This window comes from Pygocentrus nattereri, chromosome 22, assembly GCF_015220715.1.
Source record: "Pygocentrus nattereri isolate fPygNat1 chromosome 22, fPygNat1.pri, whole genome shotgun sequence".
Classification (NCBI taxonomy): Eukaryota; Metazoa; Chordata; class Actinopteri; order Characiformes; family Serrasalmidae; genus Pygocentrus; species Pygocentrus nattereri.
This window is the reverse complement of record NC_051232.1, coordinates 33,160,439-33,168,587: the sequence shown is the minus strand read 5'-3', so window position 1 is coordinate 33,168,587 and position 8,149 is coordinate 33,160,439. Positions and strand designations below refer to the sequence as shown.

The 8,149-nt window shown below is 43.9% G+C and overlaps 1 long non-coding RNA gene across 1 annotated transcript in view; it reads right to left on the bottom strand.

Moving 5' to 3' along the window:
• Positions 1–1,863: 1,863 nt before the first annotated feature.
• The window catches only part of LOC108437867, a 36,280-nt gene continuing 29,994 nt past the window's right edge, over positions 1,864–8,149 (bottom strand). The window contains exon 3 of the long non-coding RNA XR_001858650.2: positions 1,864–2,411. This is a non-coding gene — a long non-coding RNA (uncharacterized LOC108437867). The remainder of the gene's footprint in view (positions 2,412–8,149) is intronic.

The following is an 8,149-nucleotide window of genomic DNA, read 5'->3' as shown; positions in this document are numbered from 1 at the left end:
TCTTATTGGTGTAGTGTAGGGTGCTGCCCAGGTGGGGTATTGAACCCCAGTCTACAGCGTACAAGGCAGAGGTGTTACCCACTACACTATCCCAACCTCACAGACATACAGATTCACAATTTTTTTTTTCGCATCATACTGTATAGAATCGCTGTGTTCTCTTGTGGCTAGAGCGTTAGATCAGGACACTATGAAGCGCAACTTTTATACAAAACAACATATAAATAACATTCTAATAAACACAAACTGGAGAAAACGTACATATTATTAAGGCAAGGCACACATTCGGGCACGTCTATTTTGTATTGAACAATATTTCAGATTGAAATAGCTATGTATTGTATCGTAGTGAATCCGGGGATCGTTACACCCCTAACTTTTTACACGTTTAATGCAGAAATGGTGCACTGACTGCAAAAAACTAAATATTGAGCGTCATTGTTTTTCATATCAAACCCTAACCATGTTAGACAACCTGTCATATTCCTAATCCAGAAGGCCAAGAGTGACCTCTTTTGCTCATAAAACTGGTCCCAACCAGAGAAAATCTATCCGATCCTTACTGAGCGCCTAATCTAACACCTCAGGCCCTCTGTTCGGCTTCTGAAGGCCTGAGCAGTGGGAGAGGAGACGTGGTGGTTCGTGGAAATCTCGAGTAGATGAATGTCTGTTGCCATTTCGATTTAGATTTTAGCCCTTCTGTATAAAAGCTGACGCAAAACTCACTTTTAGCTGTTTTTATTTTTCATTAAGCTCTGCTGTTCCCTGTAAGCGTAAAGCCCTAAACAATGAATACTTTAACTCAAGAAAGAGGCGTTTAATGCAGTTTGGACCAACTCTTTCCTTTATGAATGTGAATGACTGTACCTCGTGCACGTTTTTGTGAGTGTAGATTATACGCTGAGTTTTATTCTTCATGTTTCCAGTTTCCCGCTGGTCGTAAATGACACTGCAGGCAGGGCTGTTGGCTCACACTTCGAACTGAACAGCAGTTGCCCCGCGAAGAAAGAGAGGAACACAGCCTAATCTGTGGTGGAAGACCACGCAGACCGACTGCACAATCTCTCCAGGTGAATGTGAGACATGACATTACTATCACAGTTGCCTGCAGAGATTACCCAGTCTGTCCCCGACGCCACTGATAGGCTAGGTGGCCTCTCTTTCGGGACTTTGGTCATAGGAATCTTCTAGATGCTTTGTAGATGCTCGCCTTGACTGACAATCTGAACTTCAGGCTCAACTGCAAACATAAACCTAACCCTAATCCTGGTTCTAAGATCTAATTTCGTTTCACCTGACAGTTTGTTAGCAATTCGAGGATTTGTAGATAGACCATGAGCCATCTTCTTAAACTCTTAGGGCCAAATTGGCCTAAATAACCCGACTAGCTAACCTGTGGTTACGTCCTAACTCGATCCTCCACCTTTCATTTAATTCATTTAGAGTCTAAACAGCCATTAAGTTCACATTATTCATTTTTTAGTATTGGAAAAAGGTGAAAACAGACAATTACACATAGTCCTCACTGTGTGTCCACTCTTCACCTTTATTCCAGCTTCTGTTCTTTTCAGGAGACCCACTTTCAGCTCCTCAAAGAATCTGCTGACACGCCTCCAAAGCTCAGTCTGAGAAGCTGGTTGATTTTCTGAAGTGATCAAACCCATTCAGTGGTGCTGAGGTCTGGACTCTGGGGCGGTCAGTCCACCGTCCAGCTTCTTTGTTTGATGTGTCCGTCTCCTTTTCTCAGTGAGGTTCTTCTTGATCAGCTACACGTCCTTTCAGACCCACGGCGCTGAGTGGTCTTCTCACAGTGGAAGGATGGACAGAAACACCTGAGGATGTTTTCAGATCTGAAGCAGCTTGATCTTCTCCTCTCTCTCAGAGATCAAAGCTTTCAGTGCTGTTTATCTGATGGGGACAGTTCTGGGGACTACCAGGTTTTCCAGGTGGTTGCTAGGAGGCCCATTTTCTCTGTAGCTTTTTTGAACTCCACTTATTTCCGTTTGACTTTCTAATTTCTGAAGCAAGCTGACTTTCTTACATCTAGTCTGCTCAGAAACGTCCACCGAAAAATGAATAACGTGTGCTTAATGGCCGTTTTGACTGGAAACAAATGAAGATTTTTTTTTTGCACAAATGGCCAAAAATGACATCATTAGCATCTGCATCGTAAATGTCAGTTCATGACAAATAGACATCATCTAGTTCTACTGCCGCCAGACCCTAAAGGACATCAACCTTGCTAATTTTATGCTGATGGGCTCCTTAGGCAACCATGGAGATATCGAGCTGTGAGCACGTGCCTCATTGCTGGAGCGTGTCCTTTAAGGTTGACCACAAGCTGAACAGGACTGCGAAGGTCATCCCGTCTTATCCCAGGGGGCTCTGACCTTCTGACCTGGTCAATCCATCTGCCAAGGGAGTAAAAAAGGAAAAGAACGTCAGCGAAAAAGGGGCAATTATGCATTTACATCAGCCAGGAGCATCAAGGTGTATCTCCACAGATCTGTTTTAAAGAAAATGCATCAAATTTCTACAGACGTTTGACGTCTTGGTATGAATTCCTAAACAATGGCTCCCTCCTGTGGCTGCGCGTGGGACTGCAGTTCAATAGGGTGATAGAAATGTGTGCGCGCTGTCAGAAATAGCAAACAAGAACACTCAAAGAACCATTTGCATGCTTAAATGGTTCTTTGCATGGTGACATCATTCCTCAGATTGATGCACACTAAAAATAATGGCTCTTCAAGGGTTCTTCAGTAAAGAAAATGGTTCCCTATAGAACCATGAACAGTCAAAGAACCCTGTCCATGATTAAATGGTTCTTTGCATCGCGGACAGGTTCTTCAGACCAGGGGAGAGTGTGCTGTAGGTGGGTTTTATTCAGGGCTCCTCTTGCACTGAAAAGAGTTCCTCTATTATTACAAGCTTGACATCGTAAGAATAGAACGACCCTTTCGGTGGTAGACAGAACCCTATTAGAACCCCAATCTGCAAAATGTATTTAAGCATGCAAAAGTTCTATATAGAACCATTTTGTCTACTAAAGAACCCTTGAAAAGCCATCATTTTTAAAGTGCGTACGTTACAGGAAATTAGCTGTAATTTTAGTGCACAATTTCTGTTTTTTTACTGAAATAAAAAAAAAAACAAAAGAAAAGAAAAAGATACATAAAATTGACCATAACTTTCGCTCTAGCCATATTAAATGTCTTCTCGTTTTGGTCCAATTTGTTCAATTCTAAGCTAAGCTAATAAACACTGTGACAATCACTGTAGAGGACGTTTTCTCTCATTTTCACTTGGAAAATCAACAACGTGTCATTTGACCAGGTGCGCCCAAACATTTGCATGGGACTCCACCTACCAAGTGAGTTTTGTGGAGTTTAAAATGCTTCAAGGACTCCGGCACGTTATATTTTCCTCAATGTTTCATATGTTACCTGTCATTTTTTTCAGTTTTTCTCGTGTTCATACTGAGACCACCGTATCTACCCACTGACGCAAAGACTAACCAGACAGGACACGTCTACAGACGAGTTAGGATGGATCACGCCACGTCTGGGATCCATGAGTCTCGGAGGGCTTGCACGAGGTAAACGGCCACTGGGTTGACAAAGAGTGGGGGGGCGGGCCGGGGGGGGGGGGGGGGGGGTGATATGGGGGGGCAGGTTTATGACATGGAACAGCCTGGCAGTCTGCACTTTGTTACTCACTCGATGCACAGAGTCTTTTTGACAGCTCTAACCTCTTAAGCTTCAGGCCCTGCTGAGCCCAGCATGGCTCGAAAGCTAAATGCCATCTGTCGGAACATCAGATTCCACTTGGGCTGCTGGTCAATACAATCGCAGAAGTCTGAATCACGTTCTGTACTAGCAATGCCCAAAACTGGAGACTTGGTCAGAGAGAAGTTCTCTTATTTATGGATGTGCTAACACTGGGCTGAAGACTCAAGACAGGTTTCTTCTGCCAGCAACAAATCTCGCACCAGTTGGTCAAGCTAGCAAGGAAATTTCCTGGAAAAGCAGTGGGTTTTTCTAAGACCACCGTGTCTACACTCCGCACATCTTCCATTAACAACAAATTCGAAACGCTAACAAAGAGTCCAAACCTTAAATCATATTTATGGCCAATAAATGACTGTTTCGGTTTTAATCTTCAGTGGTTTACTGTTGCTTGGCCAAACCTTATTGTTATTACATGTAACTACACAATTATTACATAGTTATTTACATAATGGGCTTCGGATATAACTGTTTTTCTGTCGAGAAGTGGCCAAAATTAAAGGATGCTTCATCTGTCCACAAAACAAGACGGTACACAACGATAACTTTTCATCAAACTCAAACCGTAAGAAACAGGGATGAGCATTCAGGCTAATTTTGATACTTTAGCTGGGCTAATAAACTATATCTGGTTTATTAGCCCAGCTAATAACTGTTAACTGAAGGTTGGCAAACAGTACTGAAACGAACGTATGGCTGGAGGCCAGCATGAACATTTAGCAGCGAGTAGAGGAGTAAGTCATGGGGCAGTCGTGGGCTGGACTTTAGGGATCTGGCCCCGTGACCGGAAGGTCGCTGGTTCGATCCCCAGGGCTGACAGTCTTTGACTGAGGTGTCCTTGAGCAAGACACCTAACCCCCAACTAGTTAGGACACCACCAGTGCTAGGAGGGTGAAGGCCAACACAGGCTTCCTCCGAGTCCTGTGAAGCTCCACTGCATTGCATACGTCACTGGACAGCCGAACACGCTTGGAGGAGAACACTAACCGCCAGCTCTGTTATGTCAGCTAATAGACACCTGGACTGATTAGTATCACACTGAGTGATGGGGGAGACGGGGGGCCATCCTACCCACCCAGAGAGAGTGAGACCAGTTGTTCTCTCTTGGACTCCCGTCTACGGACGGCTGTAGCATCACCAGGGATCGAGTTCGTGATCTCCTGATGACGCGGCCAGCGCTTAGACGGTTGCGCCACTCGGGAGCCTGCCACCCCACTTTTTGAAATTAGCCAAGATCATTTTTGTGGAACAGCAGGGTGGCTGGTGGAAACCTACACAGCTTACATATTACAGTATACACTGTTAGAAATGAAGGTGCAGGTACATGATTCACTCATTAAGCTACAGTGTAAATGTTCCCTCAAAGCTCCAGCAGTGGTTCTAAGGTCTGACTGTGGAGCTTAAATCAGTTCCTCCAGGTGAAAAGTTGGTATTTGTTCCTTTTCATAACTGAATGTTTTAAACCAGAGCAGTAGAGTAAAAGCCTGGAGGCGAGGCGGGGCGTGGTGTGGAGTCAGTCCAGCTTAGAACAGATCATCTCAGTGGATTATGGTTCAGTTATGATCCCTGACTGAAGGTACTGGGATGCACACCTGAGGGAACCAAGCCAGTGACAGAGTCGTAGCTATTTTTCTGAGAGTATAAGTTATTGACAATATTCTCCTTTAAAGCGGCGTAGACAGTGTGTGTGTGTGTGTGTGTGTGTATTAATGTTGACAGCTATCACAGGAATATCAAACTCAGTCAAATTACTGTAAAATTAAACTGTCAGTATTAACAGCTGTATTAAGTATTAATTAATTAATTAAGTACTAATTAGGGGCTTTTGGGGAAAAAGGTTAAATGCATGTAAACTGCGACGTTTGGCTTTATTTTAGTGGTTGTTACTGTTATTACTGTGGTGAAATTGTACGTAAGAATATTGAGTCACTGGATTACAGTAAAAGGTAGCATTTCTAAGAAAATGGTCAATTTCCATCTTTTGGAAAAAAATAAGAAAAAGAAAAAAAGGATAAATGCATGTAAACCAGCCATACCTATACTTACCACTGCTGTGATTAACTTACAGAAATAGGATTTAAATTCACCAAAACTTATTTCACAGACGGTTGCATTTATTTTAATGGGTTTTACTGTCATTTGACGGCGAGAGCACTCGTGTATGTACCAGTGGCACTTATCACTGCCCAGGTAAAATACAGTGTGTGAGAGTAGCAAGTCGTTAAATCACAGTAAAAGACAGGATTTTTAGGAAAAGAAGTTAAAACAGGCTTTTCCTGTGATCAGTGGGCTTTGTCTGGCACCCCCGCTGCCAGGCTTTTAAACAGTATTTTTACAGAACTTGTTCTTTCTTTCTTTCTTTCTTTCATTTCCACACTGTAGGCAACACCTTCTTGACACTGGTCGCCCCACTTTTCAGTTTCATGGCATGCATCAACACGAGACCCAAGACGGTTCGTTAAAAAAAGCTTAAAACAAAACTTTAAACCTTTTGCAATGCCTGAAAATAAGACGCAGCATCTCCTCCAAAGTTGTTTGAGTGGCTCAGAGTGGCTTGTTTTCGTGGGCTGGGGAAGGGGAGGGGTTCCAGTGGTCGTCAAGCAGGACCCGGTTAATACTTTCAGTCAGCGAGGAGAAAGGGGCCATTGGAGCCGTGCAGATGTTCCGAGTCTGTCGCTGAAGAGCTATTGTTGCCGAGCAAGCTAGACCCAAAAATCTGAGAGCTGCTCCAAAAAAATGCCATTGAGGCGCATCACCGGTGCCCTTACGCCGGCGCACAAACTGTACGGAAAACTTCACGTGAGCTGTTTGCGTAGAACAGCTTTGACACTGAAGGTCCAGCAGCCTGCGAGAGACAATGAGCGCGTTCTGGGGGTCGTGATCTCCGGCCGGTTTGGGGACAAAGCTGCCCGGTCGCTTTTCTCGCTGAAAAATAAGACGTAATTTGTCAGTTGAGGCGTAGTTTTCAGAGGAGCGCAGCGACAATGGGTCCGGCATTTGAATTATGGAATGGTTGGGGTGCAGGACCCCATGGGGCGGCGCATTGTAGTCTACTGTATTGGGAGGGGGTGCTGGAAGGAAGGGAACAAGGGGGGCTGGAAAGAGCGGAGGACTGAAGACCCGGCAGCCGAGGGTTTTCTGAAAGACACGAGAAGTTCAGGCCGAAGACCTCAGGGGTGCGTTCTGCCTGGAAAACAATTGAAATCTCACTGAGCGGGAATGACTGCCGTTGGAGAGGAGGGGGTGGACGCAGGGCTGGAGCTTGGGAATGTGTGTCGATTATAACCGTCAGGATAACAGACGTTTTAACAGCTCTGGTCACATGCAAACCCACACTTTTCCGCAGTTTTTAGTGCCACGTTTTCTATTTGCTTGCTGAGTTTAACATATTAGAAACACCAAGTGGGCCAAAAGTTTTGAAAAGGCCACATTATGTGTTTAATTTTTCTGCTATATGGGTCATTTCTACAGAAACGTCCACTTTTTTCCCTACCTATCCATAGGCGTCACTGGTGTTCCCGATCGTCATCGGTGTAACACAATAAAGGAAACACCAGAGACGTTTTTAATGATCAATGCATTTTACAGAACATCAAACCACACGCTGTCCATCAGGGAACGTCCACTAAAATATGGAATTTAATCCATTTGTGTTCCTATTTTTTCACAGTGACCTCAGAATAAAGTCGGTCGCACCGGTGACGTCAGCTAGAAGCTTCGTATGAGATCATGAGCTGAATGAGAAGATCTCTGAGAACTGAGAGACACAGTGGACTCACCATGAGCTTTTCTCCATAGATCCTCAGACAACAGGTCAAAGGAGGTCGAGTGACGTCATCGGCGTGACTTTTATTTCAAAATAAGAGACGCAGTAACACCAGTGACACGACTCCTGGGGGACTTTCATTACATATTTTATAATATTTATTTGTCATTTGTTTTCTTAATGTCATATTAAATCATATATTTCATAGCCATGTAGAGATTATTGCAGTTAAAACTGCAGAAAAAACATGTTTTTACCTCAGAATACGGCCTCGGCCTTCACACGCGACTGCGAGGACGAGCTCTTCTGTGGTGCTTGGAGTTCAGTGTGATTGATTTAAAAACCAGCGCTGCTGAATTGAGGCTCAAGAAGGTGGAGTTGTTCAAATAACCTACTGTTTAATTTAAATATGTCAAAAATTGTAACCCTAACATGTTTTTCAAGTAAGATATATCTGTAAACGCCAAGGACGCAAAAACGGACGTTTCTGTCGAATGACTCCAGCAAATAAACAGTAACTGTGCATTAAATGTGCAGTAGTCGGCTTATTCTAGCTCAACGATATAGGCCAAAAGTATAGAAGAAAGTAGTTTAACAT